Raw genomic sequence first — 20,047 nt, 5'->3', positions numbered from 1 at the left:
TAATTATACTTCTAATCTGGTGTTTTATCTCCACAGTAGGCTAAGCAGTATAGAATAAACTCAACAACAAGAAAAATGCTTGGGTTGGTGGTTGTGATTGTCATTGTTATGATTAAAACCAGCAGTTGCTGAGGTCTTGCTATATGTCATGCCTTGAACTAACTACTTTATTTATATATCTCATTTAACTCTGTTTTCAGCCCCATGAAGTAGGTTCTCTATCTGTTCCTATTTCACAGATGTAGAAATAGAGGCTTAAACTAGTTAAATACAAATGTCCGTCTACTTTGATTCCAAATCTGTATAACTTTAAATCAGAAGGAAGAAATGATGGTGGCTTGGGCTAGGGTAATACACTAAGAGAAATGAACAATTTTGAAAGATGTCTGTGATTTATGATAGATAAAACTTGGCTATTTGTTGTTGAAATGTAATTCAATTTAATGGCTTTTTATTGGGTAAACCTACTGGTATGAGATATTATGCAAAGTCTTAAGTATATCCAGGTAACTATCACACAATCTCTATCTTAGGATTCTAATTAACAAGAAGATCAATGAACATGTGAGTTTTATGATATATACATCTACCTATATATGAATATGATACATGAACAAAAACAGTAATACACTGATTTATTTTTATTCATGAAGTATGCAAATAATAAGAGCAAACACTGGGCGTTTGCTTGTGTGATACCTATGCATTTGTTTTTAAAATCTTCTTAGAAGTTTGATGTGATAGGTGTTACTATTATTCCCATATTACAGATGATGGAACCAGAGACACAGGGAAGATGAGTAACTTCCGTGAGTTCCCAGAGCCAGCCATAGTTTCTGAAAACAAAATGAGGAAACAATTACTTCCACCTGGCTGGGGAAGTATGTGTTACGGTCTGGAATAAATTCTACAGAGAAATAAAATTTGAAACGGGGAAAGTAGAACCAATCTCCAAGGAAAAATCAGATAAGCACTGAAAACAATTAGTAATTTACACAATAAAAGTGCAAATTGTCTCTCAGCTTATGGCAAACTCTTGGACTCACGCAAGTTAACGCCTTGTTTTGAATTCTAATTGCACAACTTACTGAGCCTTCATTTCATGTGAAAAAGTGTGTTTGAATACCTATCTGATAGGGGTGTGATGAGAGTTAAAAGCGATAAAGCAGGTAGCAGCCCCAGTGTAGTCTGTTTGGGACGTAGTAAATGTTCAATAAGTGTGCAATCAGTTAATCAATCAATCAATAAATGTGGAAGATACTGTAATGGGCCACCCTTTTGTGAAGTTCTGGTGGTCTCAGTAACTAGGAGTGCCATCTGCAAATGACTTTCAGCTCTCGCCCTTGCAGGGATTCTCTCATGTTGTGGACAGCCACATTGGTCAAGATCATGGTCCTTACTGGGGCAACCTGCAGTCAAGAATTGACCACTGTAGGAGCATAAGGTCTTGGCCATTGACTCTGATTCAGAACTACTCTGATGGACGATTCTAACTCCATGATTCTCTTTGGGGTCAGCCAAGTCTGTCTTGTCTGCATCACATCTTGAATTTTTTGAAATCTTGCTTACTTTCTCTCACTTCCACAGGTATTGATTCTAAGGATACCCCCTGATAAACGTCTTTTGTGTTAAAGCCCATTCCAGAATCTACTTCCCAGCTATCTTTGATGTTCATATTGTCAGAGGTGGTGGGGGCTGGAATAGGCAAAGACATGGAGCATATCTTGGGTCCAGGTTAGTGTCTTAGGATGTGTGACAAGTGCCAACTGGCTGAGAGACAGGTTTAATATGATACTAACTGTTTTAAAATGGGCTTGCATTTTTCCTATGCCAGCCAACAGGATCCTTCACTTAAAATGCTAATTGTTAATAAAATCACTGCTCAGCCATTTTATAGGTAAAGGAGGTGGGTGCACACAAGTGAAAAGATGTTGCTGAAGTCACGTGGCTTCAAGCAGTAGAGCTGACTGACTGTCCTCTAGACCAGTGGTCCCCACAGGATGAAAGCTTCTCTCCATTACAGAGCATGTGTATATTTTTTCTTTGTCTGAAGTTATTTAGGGCTGCATCAGAGTTGCCACATCTTCACACAAAAATGATGGTGTCTACCTTACAGGACCTTGGGAGTCCAGAGGAAGGTCTTTTTACCATCAGCATTCTCTCCTGTGTTCAAGGACTGACAGCCAAAGATGGCTAGGTAAGTGATGGAGCTTTAAAAAGTTAATTACCATTAATCATTATGAAAAGGCAGCTTATTATCCATTTATAAATTCAGAATAAATTTATTTTGCTGACAAGTAAAATGTCCCATTTGCCCTGTGGACCTGGTTCCCATTTTGAAAAATAAATATTTTTTTTCAGATAAGGGTCTTTGTATGAACCGCTGTCTTTTCCAACACACCATGTGGGGAAAAGCTTAATTAAATTCATAAAGTTGGTTAAGTTATTCCACATTTATCAAAAACCTTTAGGATTACACATATATGAGTATCTGTGCAGACTCAGATGTACAGTTGTATATCTATGAATAGAAATACACAGAGGTTGTTAACCAACACCTTTAAAGTGTGTTCTATAGGTGACTCACAGAAGAATCTTACTTTAAAACTTCTACAAAATGTTTCGTGTATTATATTTTACTAAACACAAAGCTTAAGCATTCAAGATTGCAACCTGCAAAACTCAGTCTAGCCCAACTCTAGGTTGCAATTCAGGTATTATTAAAGCCATCTCTATCCTTCATTATCCTTTAGAATGTATTTATTAATTGCTTGCATTTTCATGAATGAAACTGTGAGGCAAAATAAGGCAATCTCAAATATTAAAAGTAATAAGAATAAGATCTACCATTTTAACATTCTATTTATGTATCAGGTTCTCTACTGTGATGGTGAATTTTATGTGTCAGTTTGACTGGGCCATGGGATGCCCAGGTACTTGGTAAAACATTTCTCTGAGGATGTTTCTGGATGAGATTAACATTTAAATTGGTAGATTGAGTAAAGCATATTGCCCTCCCTAATGTGAGTGGACTTCATCCAATCTATTTGAGGCCTGAAGAGAGCAGCTGATTCCTTATAATAAATCTGTTTTTATATATCTATACATTGCAAAGATTTTGTCGCTTTGGTGAATCCTGACTACTACATTACTATTTATAATACTCAGTAGTATACTGGTATGATATAATGAGATTTATAGCTACCTTCTTTCACTACCCATTCCATATTTCCTTTGCCTTCAGCAAGTACCTTGGTTGATTGTGGTTCTTTGCCTGGTGGGGCGACCCTAACCTTCATTCCTGATGAGTCTGAGCCATCAGTAGGATTGAATTGTGGTGGTTTTCATTGACCTCAATCACAGGGCATGACCTTAATCACCCTAAAGGATTTCTTGTATTCCACACATATTCTTCCTACCTCCATTGGGCAGAAGTGCTTCCATTTCTCCTTGGTGGTCATAAGCAGTCATCCCAGTCAGCACAGTGACTCCCTTTTTGCCTGTTGATTTAAAGGCAGGGGAGCCCAAAGTGACCTAGTGGCTATCTTAACTTCCTGTTTAATGGAATCATTGTTGGGCCTGGTGGAAGCACTCCTCCCTTTGGAACTAAGACCTTTAGGCCAGTAGAGCATAAGGTCATAGGAAACAGAAAGCAAGGTTTGGGGTGGAAAGATAAAGAGTATGCCTTGGCTGCACTCATCTACTTGAAAGTATCAGCATACCATCTACCCTGTGTCTAGCTTCCTGCCCTGGTAATTAAAGGGTAGGGAAACAGGTCAACTAAGGCTTCAATATGGAGACATTTTTGGTGGTCAGCCCAGTATTTATGGACAGTTGTCTTGGCCCCATCCCATCTTCTTTTCTGTGGCCCAAGGAGAAGACCCTCTCTCTTCCTCCACAAAAAGGGATAACATAACATCTTCCTGAGAACACTGGACTTCCCCCAAACCTGAATTCTATCTTCTTGTTTAATCAAGGAGGACAGGGTTGGTATTAGGATAAGCTCCCCAAATTGCTCCCTTTCAGTAAGCCCTGCAGAAAAATGACCACAAGAACTAGCATTCTTATGCACCTATAATTGACATATTTATTAGCATTGTCAGCATTTAAGGATGTATTCTTTTTCACTTATTTCCCCCATCCATTTCTCTTTTGTTATTTTTTTCTAAACTATCCTTCTCTATTTCTCTAACTTTGCCCCATTCTGTCTCTTTCTTCGTTGCTCAGAAATTAATTTTAATAAAAAAGCAAAATTATTGCTCTGATGTTCCTTCTACTTGTACCATCTAGGAATGAAAAATCTTAGTCTTCGCCTGTCCCAAACATCTGGCCGAAATGGGTTCTCCCCACCCCTGCTCAAGTTCGACCCTCTGCTATATCTTCCCTGGTTCCATAGCACCAATAGGATGGAATGCTTTTCCTTCAACTGCTTACCTGATTTTAAGGATGCAGTGGAAACACACACACACACACACACACACACACACACACACACACACACACATATATGGCAAAGGTTATAAGATTGCTAAATATGTTCCTTGCTTGAACATTATAATAAGGAAACATTGGTATGGAGCATGTGAGATTTGTGGGGAGGGAGTGTCCCAGAACATGGTATCATTGGCAGTCTTTCTGATGTTGGCATCTGAAATTTTTGAAGCCCATTCTTCCAGGTGTTCTCAGCACATTACCCTGATTTGGTTTGGCAGAAGACCTTGTTTAAACCTGAAAAAACAACAGGTGTTCTTTCCTCTATTGGCTCGCCATCTAGTCCTATCTTTACGTCCTGTGGGGACACAGGTGCTGATTTTGTAAGCAGTCCCTCTCAAAGAGTGGACCGGAACATCATCCTTCTGGAAGGAAAATGCTTTCCAGAGGAAGGATGAGAAGCTGGGAAGATCACCGGGATCTCAGTTCCAGTCGTCCCTTCATTGTTCATTGACATTGTAATCCTAGAAAAAGTCTTTCTTCCCTCAGAGTGTATTTACATATCTCTAAATGAGATGAGGTGGCTGGACACGAGCTCCTGAATTACTTTTAGTTTTAACATTCTATAATGCCATATACTTTTCTTCCAAATTAAATTCCAACTCACTTTGCTTATACTTTCCTTCATAAAGAAATGCATTCAAAGAACCCATATTCACAACATAAATAAATAAAGGTAACTATATAATAAAATTGACTTACTATTTCAAACGCTTACTAATATTTTTATCATTGTGGAAAATGGGTATCAGTGAGTATGAACAAGAACAGGACAATGTAAGTGCCATGGGTAGTATGATACCTGATAGGTGAAAAAATATGACAAATTCAAGAAAGAAAGACAGAATTTATGAAACTATGAACAGCTACTTCTGAGAGGTGAGATTATGTGTGCTTTATGTTTTCTTTACTTTTTGCAGCCATTCCCAAATTTCTCAAAGTGATTGTGCATTCTCATCAGGAGAAAAAAAAAACCTGCATTTTTCAAATAAGTTATTTTTCATGTGAACTGGATGTGATTTTGAATCAGGTTGGAATATCACAAGAAGCTTACCATGTTAGCTTTTCTATGTCATTCCTTTGAGATCAAGTTCATGTAAAAAATGTATTCCAACTTTTAAAAAAAGCAGTGTGTGCCCATCATATGCATGCATCTGTAGGTATTTAGGTATCTATTTTAAAGTTGGCAATGGAGTTGAATTCCAGATGTTCAGTGAGCCTATGTATGAAATCTCATGGAGCCAATAAGATGATCTAGCATCAGGCTATAATTTTAATTAGACTGTTTTCATTCTCTCTAATGGAAGAGAAATGCAAAAACATCAATGACCGCAATTTTAAAAATTCATTCCTCAAAACATATTTCTGCATATAATTATATTAAAAATCACCTTCTCCTCAAATTCTTCTACTCTTTGAAAACTGTTGGTAACTAGTGATCTGACACCCAAAATTCCTCATAGCCATCATTCATTTGCTCATTATATACTATGAAAATGCCCACACCTCCATTCCTGCCTTTGGCCATGACTTCAATCTCAGCCTGTTTCCAGAGAAGGTGAATCATGTTTGATAAGGGTGTATGTGTGCAGGAGGGAATCTAAGGGAGATATTAGGGTCAAAGCAGAATCTTGCTTTGCAAGCCCATTTTTTAGAAATTTAATATATTCCTTTAAATTCATTCCTTGTGCCGGGAAAAAAAGATTTATTCGGAAGAAGCTGCTAAGGTAATAAGAAAATATAAATCTTTTGGCTGATTGTGGAGATTTTTAAATGATTCAGGGAGAGAAGCTGAGCTTGGGTTGCCAGGTAAGCTAGGAATCAGGATGCACTATAAACTCCCACCCTCTACTTCCTCTGCAGAAACATCACGTTTTTCTAAGCCTCATTTTGCCCATCTGTAAAGGAAGCAAGATGTTTCTCTACAACAAAGTATAAGAAAGCTTAATGAAATCATGGTCTTAAAGAGCTTCTGACAAAAGCCTTATCTTGATATAATGTGGTTTCAGGACTAAGATCAATTATCCTGCCTGAAGCCTAGAAGCGATGTCCTTCTTAGGCAGGTGTAGACAGAATGATGCAGTGAGTCTTATTCATCTTTGCATACCTAGACTGAATCCTTTTCAAAGTGTTTTTCAGCAGACTTGAGATCTCTGATATGTGAAATATCTACCTCCAGGAGAACAATGGCAGATTATAGCCTCATCTCTGTGGCTGCCTTTTCTCTCTGAGGGTCTGAGTTTCACCCTTCAGGTAAATCTCACGCATACCTAAGTACAGGCACCCTCTGAAGTGGGTAGATGGGCTTTTTTCCCCATCCCCTTCAGTAGGCAAACACATCTGGCATTGAGTTCCCTAGAACCCACCTATTGTGGCTCAATTCTAATATCTGGGAGGTGATTTTCACCAACCTGCACTTCCTTATTAAAATCATTAAATTCTCATTGTCTACCACTTTTCACTTTGCTCAGGATGGCTGAAAATTAAGTCAAGAAAGAAAAGGTCTTTCCACTTAAACGTAGTCACTCAGATGCAAACCTCCCTGAAGCTCATTCTCCTTCTCATCAATTTCAACACCCACTGAACAATCCACAAATGTTGACTCATTGACTAAACAGCTATAAGGTTAATGAGCTATAAGGGAATGTGTTCAGAAAGGAAATACACTGTAGATTTGGTCTTGATGGGCAGGGGAGATTTGAACAGTCAGAGAAGTGTGAGAGAGAGGAAGAAGACATGAAAATGACCAGATGTACATTGGGAATAGAGAAGCTTCCATCTGCCTTTCTAGAACAAGTCTTCCACTCACACATTCATTCACTTTGTATTCCTTAATTCAATAAACATTCACTGTCTCCATCCAGCAGGTCAAATACTCTTCTAAGCTTGAGGGAAGTGATGCTCAGCCAGTCTTTGCCCTTAAAATTCTCCCAAACACATAGACTCAGCCATACCCAAACACAAATCTACAAGTTGAGTTGATGGTAGGGTGAGCTCAGGGTATAAAAGAGCAAAAACGTATCTCTGTTGCACTGGGTTTAGAAAATCTCAACATATGAGGTGATTGCTGTGGTGCTCTTTAGGTATATACTCATAGAACATACAAAGAAAGTGGAGAAATGATGTTGATAGATTTGATAATGCACCATGAAAGCCAGGGTAAGCATCGTTGGTTTTCAAGCAAAGCAGTGATATAGTGGAGGTGAGAGGGCTAGGAATGGAGATGCATTTGCAGAAATAAAATATTCTCCAAAGGATACTGGATTTTCAAGGGTGGAAATTTCAGGTGAGTCCCCAGTTTTGAAGGAGGTCTTGACTCTCCCTCTCCCCAAGATCAGAGTGTTACTCTGGGCAAGACAATAAAAGATCCAGGGAACGCTGAAGTTTCCTAAGAGTGAATGTGCGTTCTTTGAGCCTTGCTGGGCATAGGATATCTTGGTATAATACAGGCAGCATGACAGGAAGGTCACCTCACTGTGTAACCCCCTATTTTAAAATATTATTTAGAAGCATCCCTAAGGATCTGAGTGTAATTTTGTTCAACCTTTATTTAAAAATCCACCTCTATGACGACCAATTTTTACTGGCCCCTTAGGTGATAACTTAAGACAGATTTCTCTTTAATAGTTTTATAACAATTTAAGTCTCAGGCTCATTCATCTCATTTTATTTCCCACATCCATAAAAAGAGCCTAGGTTCTCACTAGGGAAGAAAGAGGAAATCGGGTACCTGGAAGGAAGGGGCAAGTCTCAAGCCTGCCTGATTGGTTGTGGCTTTGCCTAGAGTTCTACTTCTCCCAGGCCTCTGAGCCTCACTCAGCATCCTGGACATGTGGCTAGTCAATCCTAGGTGCAGAACCTAATTCTCCAGTTTAAACACTGTGTGACTTGAGAAGTCATTAAAACTCTCCAACAGTCAGTTTGCTAATCTGAAAAATGGAAGTAAATTTTACCCATATGTTATGTAACTCAAATGAAGCAACCTGCAAATGTGCCCAAAGTAGGTGGGTAACTCAAAAACATAAACCGTCGTCATGGTTATATAACCAGAAGGACCATGGTCATTTGCATTTCCTGTTGTACTCCCCTTTCTAGTTCACTGTTTCTCCTTCTTCTACTTTTTACAGTCATAAGAAAAAACTAGTTACTCTATGTTCCAATTCCAAAATTTTCCAAAGCAGCTAGATTCAAGGGAGAACAGCTTACACAGAGTCGAGGGCACATGCAATTTCCAGTCCAAGACTGCCCTGTAAATACACCAACGTTAGTGTTTATTTGTAGAAATTAATCTGTGTTCTGTAAATGTATGTCAATAAACTCTGAATTCATTACCATCATGAGGTCTCTAAGGAAATATACCCCCATATGCAAGAAAGCCAAAGGACCAAGAAAAAGAGAAAAAAAAAATTCTGCATCTTCGTGTGATTTTCCATTAGCAGTAGAAATGCTCCTTTTCATCGTCGATCAAGATACAGTCACTGTTCTGAGTTGCACACAAATGAGTGTCCTTGTATCGTCAACTGGGGACACATCATCAGTTAAAAAAAAAAACAAACCAACAGACTAGAGCCAAATTCTGAGAATTTTAGAACCTAGAAAGGTAGAAAGTAAATGCAAGACACTGATTCTTCAGTTAGTAAATGTAGCTCAAGGCTGAATTTTCAAACTCTTTCGATCCTAGCTAAATATAACTCAGAGGTTTGAATTGCTATAAATTCATATTACATTTATCCACAGGATGAGGGTCACATACTAAGTGCTTTTCCAAACATAAAAAAGGTCCCAGACCATGAATTCATTCGCTTTTCAGCATATTTTGCCAATGTTTCTTTAGTTGTAAATAGCAGTGATATTTCTATTAAATTCATTTTCTCCCTTGGTGGCATATCTACTCCAAATACCATCTCATTATCTGCAAGGAGGCAGATTCCCGCTGGACCCTTCCAAATTAGGCCATCAGACTCCCTTGTTTATGCCTTTTAAACTCATTCATACGCGGGCAATGCTATCTCATCCTTCAGAGAGCAGAAACTCACCAATCCACTCTGCAGAAGATAAAGAAAAATGAAGCTAATATTTCTCTTTGCTATGCCTGTATTTACTGCTTCACCACAACGTAGCTCTTTGCTACCCTCTCTGATGGACACTAATGCAGAGCCAATGCATTTTGTTCCAACTACTGCTTAATGTGCTCACAGATAAATCTTCTGCCCTGCTCTGTATCAAAAACATCTTGCAAATCTAGGTAAATTATACACCACCACTCCGGTTTTGTCTACTAATTTTTTAATGTACATGAAATATTCAAGGTGATTTGTGAGGCATGAAATACCTCTCATGAATCCATCCTGACACCTCCCTTGCTCAGAATACATTTCTAAAGGCTGCCCACGTCCATCTGGGGCTGAAGTTTTCAAACTAGATTAAAGATCCACTGGCTGAACTGATAGAAAGATGGAGCCTAAGCATCCCCTCAGGCATGCTACTAGTTCTTTGCTTTCCTCCTTTGCTGCCAGTGGCTTTAGGAGTCTGTAATTTCTCCTTGCGTCTCCTGCTCCATGGCATATTTACTGGGTTGGAGGGCTGGAGAAACTGGAGCTGGAGTAGTTTTTGAACTTCGGGAACTCCTAAGACATCCCATGTCTTGAGGGTCTTTTCTCTACCCCACGGATGGGAGGTGAAAACAAGACAGTAAAAGCAAATTCTTTGAATATAATAGAGAACCCAAGACTCTAAATAGTAAGAATAAGGTCATAGCTTTCAGGCATCTGAACGGGGCAAATTAAAATGGCCCACGTATTTTAATCGACTGGTGTAATGCAAAAACTGGGCTTTCATTTCCGGATTTATCAATCATTAGTGGCAAAACCCAAGATATTTAATTTAAGCCTTCTGTACCTCCATTTGGGGGAAATTAGTGTCACTCTCATAGGGTTGTTGGGAGGATTGAAAGAATTAACGTGTGTTTGTGCCCAGAACACTGCCAGGGCTCAGTCAAGGTTAATTTCCTTCCCTCCCTCCTAGTTCATTTCTGTAATAGCTCTTTCCACGTTGCCACCTTACTTTGAAATTGGAATAGCTTCCATGTAGGGAGCTGTTTGGCAGGCCATTTACACACATTTTTTTTTTATCTGATGCTCATAACCGTACTGTACAGTAGGTATTAGTATTCCCACACAACAAAGAAAATACTGAGGGTATAAAGGTTAGAAAAATTGGCAAAGGGCACACTTTCTTTGTATTGTAATTTTTATATCATAATGCCCAATGATATGATCCCAAAATTCATCTATGCTCTTTTAACTATGCCTGATCACTCTTCTTTACATCATTTGCCTGTCATCCTGCAAGAAGAAAAAAATCCCTGGAATCTGAAATATAACATCTCTCTTCTTCTTTTTCTGCTATATTATGGCAATATGTCAGGTTGCTTTAAATGTCTGTCTAATCCCTGCCTTTGGGGCTACCCTTTTGCCACTCTAATTTCATAAGGGTTTTATGAACTACATGCTTTTCACCAATTAGAGATTTCTTACGAGGTTTTGAAACATTACTTATCCTCATTTTTACCAGATGCATTTCATTCTTGCCTTTTTATTTTTTACACATCCTTTTCTGCATTTTTATATCTTTGATGGCAGCTTAGGATTTTAGTGTCTTGCATTATTGGCCATTTATTCTTTGCTTTATTTATTCATTTATTCCCCTCTACTTCTACTTCGATTTATCATTGAACAGCGCTCCCACTTTTCCAGATGCATTAAGTTATTAACTCCATCCATTTCTTTCCTGTCTTCACCTACAATAATATTACTCCACATATTCATTCCTCTTCAACTTTGTCTACCAGAGATCCAATATCTGTGGCTTATGTTTTCCCTTAACTGCCATATGCTCTTATTTTTAGCCTAATTATGAGCATAATAAAGTTTTGATTGTGATTTTTTTAGGTTTCCTCTTCAATGACTTGAGTCATAACCTCTCTGGTTGCCAACTCTAGTACTTTCACCTATTAGAAGTATAAATAAAATATTAAATTAGAAAACCATCCTGCCCTATATCGCAAATACTCTGCCACTGTCACCCCTTGCTTTATTCTGTGCAATCTTAGCTACATTGGGTAATTAGAAATGACCCACTTTGAGGACCCTTGTCTTTTTGTTCAGCTGTGGATAGGGACTGACACTGTGGTTAGGTTTCTAAGTGTGCAGGCTATGTTCGGTGTCAAGCCCAGTGTGGTAGAATTAGAGAACATAAACCCTGGAAGGGCCTTTAAGTGTCATTTTTAAAAAGTGACATAGTATTTCAAAGTTAAAAAAAAAAAAAAGAAGGACCTGGAAAGGATCACTTATAAGGATGTGGGAAGGATCACTTACCCGCCATGCCATTTTATTTTTTTATTTTTTATTTTTTATTTTATTTTATTTTTTTGAGACGGAGTCTCGCTCTGTCACCCAGGCTGGAGTGCAGTGGCCAGATCTCAGCTCACTGCAAGCTCCGCCTCCCGGGTTCACGCCATTCTCCTGCCTCAGCCTCCCGAGTAGCTGGGACTACAGGCACCTGCCACCTCGCCCGGCTAAGTTTTTGTATTTTTATTAGAGACGGGGTTTCACTGTGTTAGCCAGGATGGTCTCGATCTCCTGACCTCGTGATCCGCCCGTCTCGGCCTCCCAAAGTGCTGGGATTACAGGCTTGAGCCACCTCGCCCGGCCGCTATGCCATTTTAAATAAGTCCCTTAAGTTTGTTAAGCCTCACTTTCCTCCCTTGCAAGACAGGATTACAAAAGCATGTATTTACCTTATGAGGCTGTGTTGTGGAATATATGAGTCATCATTTGTGAAATAGTCCAGCACAATTCTAGGGACATAGTATCTTTTTAAATAAATGCCAATTAAATATGAAGCCAGTATCAGGATGAGGTTGATCCCTGATGGTTCTTGAATATCAGCACCTTGCGGCCAGCCAGTCTATATTTGACCAATTCCAGCGGCAGAAACCTCACAATCCTCCAGGTTTGTCCATTCCACTCCCACAAAATATTGGCTTCTAGAATGTTCTTTCAGTCTGGGGCAAGGCCTATATCACAGTTCAGGACGTTTAGTCAAAACTGTTCTCCAAACAGAAATCCATCATTTGTCTCCATCCAAAATCCACCCATGGGCCCTTGTCTCTTTCTTCTAGGCCACATGGACACTCTCATTACAAGCATGAGAGTTATTCAGATTTTTGAATGTGTGTGTGTATATAATATATATATATACACATACATATATATATACACACACACATATATATATATTCCTCCATGTATTCTCAGAAAATTGATCTTTGGGATTCGGGCTCAGAACTTTATATTTACTTGGGCCCATCTGATTCATCAGGACAATCCATTGTGATTATAAGAAATCAAAGATCGTCCATGATAATCATTTATCCATTTTATATGTGCCTTTTGATTACTCAGTTTCAGATGCTACTTCGGGCTCTGAGGATACATTGGTTAACAGAATACATGAATACATCTTTTCCTTTTCTTTTTTTTTTTGACAGACACAGAGTCTTACTCTGTCACCCAAGCTGGAGTGTGGTGGCATGATCTCGGCTAACCACAACCTCTGCTTCCTGGGCCCAAGAGATTCTCCTGCCTCAGCCTCCCTGTAGCTGGGGATACAGGAGCGTGCCACACACAGCTAATTTTGTATTTTTCTGTAGAGACAGGGTTTCACCGTGTTGGTCAGGCTGGTCTTGAACTCCTGACCTCAAGTGATCTGCCTGCCCAGGCCTCCCAAAGTGCTGGGATTATAGGCGTGAGCCATGGCACCTGGCCAGCATACATCTTTTCTTAAATTAATGGAACTTACAGTTCTAGCAGAATAGTTAGTTATTAAACAACTAATTTCAACAATCATGACAAAAATGGTATAAGGGGAGCTTATCATAGGAGCCTGACTTAGTCTAGGAGGTATGGGGAAACTTCTTTTGTAGACATTTTATTTCTAAGTAATAGGAAAATTGCTTTGCGTTTTAAGGAACAAGTAAGGGAAAGGCATGTAGGAAGGAAGACTTTGAAGACAGAAGAAGCATGGCAAATCCAAGGATCTACAAGAACACATATTAATACCATAAGAAGAAAAAAATATTGTTCTAGTATTATTAGACAAACTTACAGTGATAAATCAGAGTCTTATTATAAAGGAATATGTAAGTTCATTAAGGATTTCTTAAGAACAATGAGACACTGCTAAGCAATGGGACAGGTTGAAGGGCATGATTAGATTTACCTTTTTGAAAGGATAATGTGGGCAGCTGTCGGTGAAACAGTGAATTCAACTGGGAACAAAAGGGACGTGTACTAACCCAAGATTGAGACAACCATTTAGAGCAATAGTACCTTAGACACAGATAGTGGTGGTGGAGAGAGGGAAAAGTGATAGATTTTAAGGACTTTTCAGGAACTGGACTATATAGAATATAGACATTAACTGGAAAAGAAGGGAGAGGGAAAATGGGTATAAAGGATGACACCCATGTTTTTGATTTGCAGGTGTAGATGAATGTTAGTACTATCTACCAAATTTGGGAAAAGAAGAAATGGAGAGAGTTGCCATAGAGAGCATGAGTTAAGTTTGAGAGATATTGAGTTTGATGTGCTCACTACCTAGCCAAGTGAAGACTTAGGCTTGGATATTCATTACTTTTTCTTGTTTCTTTGTGTCTGCAAATACACGACTACTATGTGTCTCTTCCTACATCTTGATGTTCAATGACTAGTTATGCTAGCAAGGCTAAAATAGCTCTCTTGAAGGTGTGTACTCACATGTGTGTGTAGCAAGAGAGCAAAAGTGAGTGGAAGAGAGAGGAAAAAAGGAAAGGGGGAGGAGAGAGAGAGAATATAAGTTAATTTGCTTCCATCTTGTTTTTATCTTGTAAAGTTGTTCCATAGCATAACAGAAGAAACTGTTTTTCCTGAATTAGCTCTGCCCTAAAAAATTCTTATTTAATAAATTTATGCTCAAAACCATCTCCCAGACTCTCCCCTGCCCAGCTGATTTCACGTCAAGTGTCCTGATAAAGTAACTGCCCAATTACCAGATTTTTATAATTGCTACATCGAGGCATTAAGCCTGAAAAATATGCACGCTCACGACCTCTGTGCCGCCTATATTTTTCATCCCTCCATTTTGAGTTTGAAAAATTGGCATGAAAATTGTTTTCTGACACTTCTTTTGAACCCTTAAATTATGTATCTATGACTAATAGCAATGTCTCAGGATGTTCTCTCAGAGAGGAAATCTAGTTTGAAAATCTGTCTTTTGTTTTTCATTCTCCAATTTCCTAAAAAGATCAGTGCAGGGATGTTGTTTGCCCCCCTATCCCCCAACAAACACAAAGCCTACTCCCCCCACTGCTAAAAGGCACTTTCTTCTTATTACCCAGCAGTGTGTTCTCGTCCAGCATTTTTATGTGTTTAAAATTAAAGCAGCAGCAGGAAAATGGAGAGGGGCTTACACATTGAAGGAATTCACAGTGGGGTTTAAAGTCAAACCAGGGTGCATAAAGCCAAATCTCAGCCATGGGTGCTATGAATAGACGAGGTACACTATATACTCCCTGCAGGTAAAGATGAGTCTGTCCTGTCCACTCTTGTGGCAGTCACATCTACCATATGACCTTGAATAAGTAGAAACTCACCAAATTTGGAGTTCAGAGGAGTCCCAAATACTCTTTACTGTCTTTGATTCATCTGGGCTCTGTCTAGGTTCATCTACAATTTTTTTTTTTTTTTTTTTTGAAACAAGGTGTGGTTCTATTACTCAGGCTGGAATGCAGTGATGTGATCACAGCTCACTGCAGCCTGGACATCCTGGACTCAAACAACCTCCCACCTCAGCCACCCTAGTAGCTGGGACTACAAGAATGCACCACAATGCCTGGCTAATTTTTTGTTTATTTTTCAGAGACAGGGTCTCACTGTGGTGCTCAGTTTGGTCTCAAACCCTTGGGCTGAAGCAGTCCTCCTTCCTCAGCCTAATCCTCCGCCCCCTTCCTCCTTCCTAATCCCAAAGTGTTGGGATTAAAGGTGCTAGCCACCATGCCTGGTCTCATTTACTTCTTTTAAATTCTCCACCTTATCTCTGTAGACACGACTCATAAAACCAGCTCCAAAGACTCTCAAACTTTATGGTCTTTCTCCTGAGCCTTTCCGGTAACCAGCCCTGGACTTGTAATCTCAACCTGCGATCAACCTGAAATCACAGACCCTAACCTCTACCTGTGTCGGGTGGAGGTTGATTTAACCAGCCCTTAAATCCATAACACTTAGCCCTACTACTTCACTACTTAACTTTCCAGCATTTGCATATGAGTGCCAGTGATGTAGATGCTGACTGCTGCTCAGAAAGACACTCCTGATATGCATACACAACCCTTCCCCATCAACTGAGATTTCCACAAGTTTCCCCAGCTCCAGGTGGTCTCTGGGTCACCTGGATATCACCCCTGCACTCACCCAGCATGTACTCTGCCTTCTCCAGATCTGACTCCTGCTACCTGCAAGAACTGAATTCCTGCTTGTTCACTACCCTGTCTCAGTCCATCCTGTGCCCCTGTCCCCACTAGCCTGATTAGTACTTTTATTTGTGCAAATAATGTATTCCCTGTTGGTCTACATTATCAGACAGAGGCTGGGCAAACGGTAACAGGAATCTCATAGAAGTGATTCAAGCATCAACAGAAGGGTCAAATTGAATTATCTTTGATGCCTCTTTTGAAAGGACACAAAGATAGATGTGTACCCGCCCCCCACCCGCTACACCCTTGTTCTGCTCTCTAATCTTTGCACATACCAGAGATTTCATAAGTTCTGTGAGTACCTGGTTTTCTGCACGTACCAGAGATTTTGTTTTGCACATACCAGAGATTTTGTAAGTTCTGAGGCAAGGTCACAAGACGTGTTTAAGTAAGATAAACTCTTGCTGCCATAAACCTGCTCTCCCGCCTCAAAGTTTGAACCAAAATATCAGAAATGGCAGGAACCAATCATAGTTAGCCAAATCGCCTTGTTCAAACACTAGCCAATCATATATCTGATTTGTATAATAACTCTATGCCCACTTTTCTTAGACTATATAACATTGTTCGGAGCTGAGTGGGGGAGCTCTCCTGCCCGTCTCGTTTCACGAGCGAGGGAGAGTTCCAGGTTCGAACCTGTAATAAAGATCCTTGCTGCTTAGCTTTGACTCTGGACTCTGGTGGTCTTCTTCGGGGAATAAACGGTCTGGGCATAACACTTTCAATCCTGAACTTCTGACTCTGTGAAATATACCATGTAAAATGTGTAGAAGTCAAAGTTTGCCTTAGCCGTGCTATTTTATGCAATATGACTCAAAACTCTACTAAAGGATCTGAGATTTCATGCAAAGGTTATATAGGAGGATTTTATCCTTTACGGAAGGGAGGGACTAAATCATTCTTGTTCACAGTGCAGATTTCGGTAAGGATGGCTGCATGTTAGAAAGATGCCCAAGGGGCCCTTTCTGACTATTCCACAATGTCTTTATATCTCATAAGATGCTTTACCTAACTGCAGAGTCTCTTCCATGGAGATGCTGGGGTTGTCTTTTACGTAATGTGCGTTCATCTTTGCTTGCTGAAGTCCTTCTGTGGCTTTCTGCTCCCCATGGGAAGTCATAGACATGACCTTTGAAGCCCACAAGGACCGGGAGCCTTCTTGCCCAGTAGTTTCAGTTCAGGCAATGTCCTCTTGGGGGCATGAACTTAGCACTCCAGGCTAGCCACATTCTGAAGTATGCATAGCCACCTCACACCTTGCTTTCTTGACGTTGCCCTAAAAGTTTCCTCTGTTTGAGGGTTTCCTCTGTTTGGGATTCTCCTTGCCCATCATCACCCAGTCAAAGTCTTAGCCTTCTTCAACATTTAACTTGAACACCACCTCCTGTGGATATCCTCTTTTAATTCTTCCTTTATGAAGATGACTCATTTCACTGGTTATTCTCCCAACATGGTCTTCTCCTGGAACCCATTTCACTAAGCTAGTATGACTTTCGCATGTCTTTCCCTCAGAGAGCTCCATGCAGCAGCAGATGTCCAGGGCTCATTCATCTTTATATCTTCTTTGTTCATCCCAATTCTAGGCATTAGGAAATCCATGATAGATATAAATTGAATGAATATATGTTAATTTATTAAATAAATTAGATGAACATAGTTCTATTGACATAAACCAACTTTCTAAATGATTTCCTAACCATTATAATTATGGATAAAGATGTTCAAAAGTACAGATTTCTTGACTGTTTAAGATAAGTCCATTCTAAATATTCAAAGATAACTCTTTCATCACTTTTCAAAATTATTTGAACTCAGGGTCCTCAGAGGCTTTTCTTAATCCACTCAAAATCATCTTCAATTCCAAACTTATGTCACTAAAACATCATATTCTCATCATCACTCTTCTGTTCCTTCAAAGTTAATTAAACTCTTGTAATCCCTCTCACCTTTACTGATAGTGTTTCACAAAAGTCTAAGTTATAGCCCACAAACTTCTGGAGAAATAATACGACCATTTGAGGCCACTGAGTTGGGAGTGTAGAGAAATTTCTACCATTTTGTACATATACCTGATAGACAAAATCCTGGCACATGAAATAATATTTTAATCTGCATTAATCACTCTGAGCTTTACTGGCTAATGTGACATGTCATTTGCCAAGTTCTGACAGATTTCCAATATTTTGCAGACTACTGCCCAATGGTAACATCCCCTGAGGCCCCATTCGGCTGTCACACATGATCCAGCTGCCCCATGTCTCATTCATGTTCTTGCTCTGTGACTTTCTTTCCTTCAAATTTTCTTTCAACCTTTCTTTTTTTCCTCTTCTTTCTCTTTCTCTTCAAACGGCAGCATCCTCTGAGGCCCCATTTGGCTGTCACACACAATCCAGTTGCCCCACGTCTCATTTGTGTTCTTGCTCTGTGACTTTCTTTCCTTTGAATTTTCTTTCAACCTTTCTTTTTTTCCTCTTCTCTTTAAGTGCCTTGTGACTGGTCATTTATTCCAGACTGGGAGGATTAAGAACAAGTTCTTAATGATAAGTAGCGACCCAGTGGTTGTTGAGAACAGGTTCTTCTCAATGAGGTAATTCTGGGTTTATTTTCTACTTTTCCAGTTCTGGCTGTGTGATCTCAGACATGTCACATATTTCTAGCAAACGTAGTTGTCTCGTAGGAAATGCCCACTTCATGGCGTTGCTGTGATGCTTAAATGAGGCACTGCAAACTTTACATGGGGCATATGCTAAGTGCTCATTTACAGTGGGATCTCCTTTATCGGCTTCCCAAAATGTCCAGAGGGCCCTCTAAAACAGACCAGGCTTTCATTTGAAAAAATAAATAAGATTCTGCAAAGCAGGAAGCATCTTATTCATGATTATATTTCCAGCCTTTTAGAGATTTCATAGAATAGAATGGAGTGAAGAAAGGAGCTAAGGTGAATTTTTTTCTTTTTCTTTTTTTTTGTTTTGTTTTGTTTTTGAGACAGAGTCTTGCTCTGTCTCCCAGGCTGGAGTGCGGTGACACGATCTCAGCTCACTGCAAGCTCTGCTCCCGGGTTCACGCCATTCTTCTGCCTCAGCCTCCCTAGCTGGGACTACAGGCGCCTGTCACCACGCCTGGCTAATTTTTTTGTATTTTTAGTAGAGACGGGTTTTCACTGTGTTAGCCAGGATGGTCTCGATCTCCTGACCTCATGATCCACCCGCCTTGGCCTCCTAAAGTACTGGGATTACAGCCATGAGCCACTGCGTCCGGCTTCTGTTTGTTTGTTTGTTTGTTTGAGACAGAGCCTCGCTCTGTCCCCCAGGCTGGAGTGTGGTGGCTGCGATCTTGGCTCACTGCAAGCTCAGCCTCCCAGGTTCAAGCCATTCTTCTCCTGCCTCGGCCTCCCGAGCAGCTGGGACTACAGGCACCCGCCACCACACCCGGCTAATTTTTTGTATTTTTGGTAGAGACGGGGTTTCTCTGTGTTAGCCAGGATGGTCTCGATCTCCTGGCCTTGTGATCCGCCCGTCTCGGCCTCCCAAGGTGCTGGGATTACAGGCGTGAGCCACTGCACCCAGCCGCTAAGGTGAATTTAACCTACTACGTGCCAGGTGCTTTCCTAATCATCTGGCATATGTACTCTCACTTGAACCTTACAGTAATACTGTAAGGTAGCTATTATTATCTTTATTTTTCCAAAAGGTGAAAGTAAAGCTCTGAGAGCTGAAGTAGCTTATGATGTGAGATTGCAATGCGTGTAAGTTCCAGACAGAAGCCGAGACACGTCTGTCTCCAAATTTATGTTTTATTTTTCCAGTGAAAATCTGATATTAGGTATAGGTTAAGGCTCTCTTTCCTGAAATATGTTCTACAAGATGTTGAAAGAGGTTACGTGGTGAAGATAGTTTCTATAATTAACTTGGTTTGGGAAACATTAGACTACACAAACAAGCAAAATACATCCCTTTGCAGGACTTCTCAGAACCATGAATGAGT

The 20,047-nt window shown here is 39.9% G+C and overlaps 1 long non-coding RNA gene across 1 annotated transcript in view; it reads left to right on the top strand.

Annotated features, from left to right (window-relative positions):
- Nucleotides 1-2,116: 2,116 nt before the first annotated feature.
- LOC135968981 (uncharacterized) overlaps nucleotides 2,117-20,047 on the top strand; it is a 198,181-nt gene continuing 180,250 nt past the window's right edge. The window contains exon 1 of the long non-coding RNA XR_010584029.2: nucleotides 2,117-2,197. This is a non-coding gene — a long non-coding RNA (uncharacterized lncRNA). The remainder of the gene's footprint in view (nucleotides 2,198-20,047) is intronic.

Source organism: Macaca fascicularis, chromosome 20 (assembly GCF_037993035.2).
Source record: "Macaca fascicularis isolate 582-1 chromosome 20, T2T-MFA8v1.1".
In the NCBI taxonomy this organism is placed as follows: domain Eukaryota; kingdom Metazoa; phylum Chordata; class Mammalia; order Primates; family Cercopithecidae; genus Macaca; species Macaca fascicularis.
The sequence above is the reverse complement of the archived record's forward strand: the minus strand, read 5'-3'. Positions and strand labels throughout refer to the sequence as shown.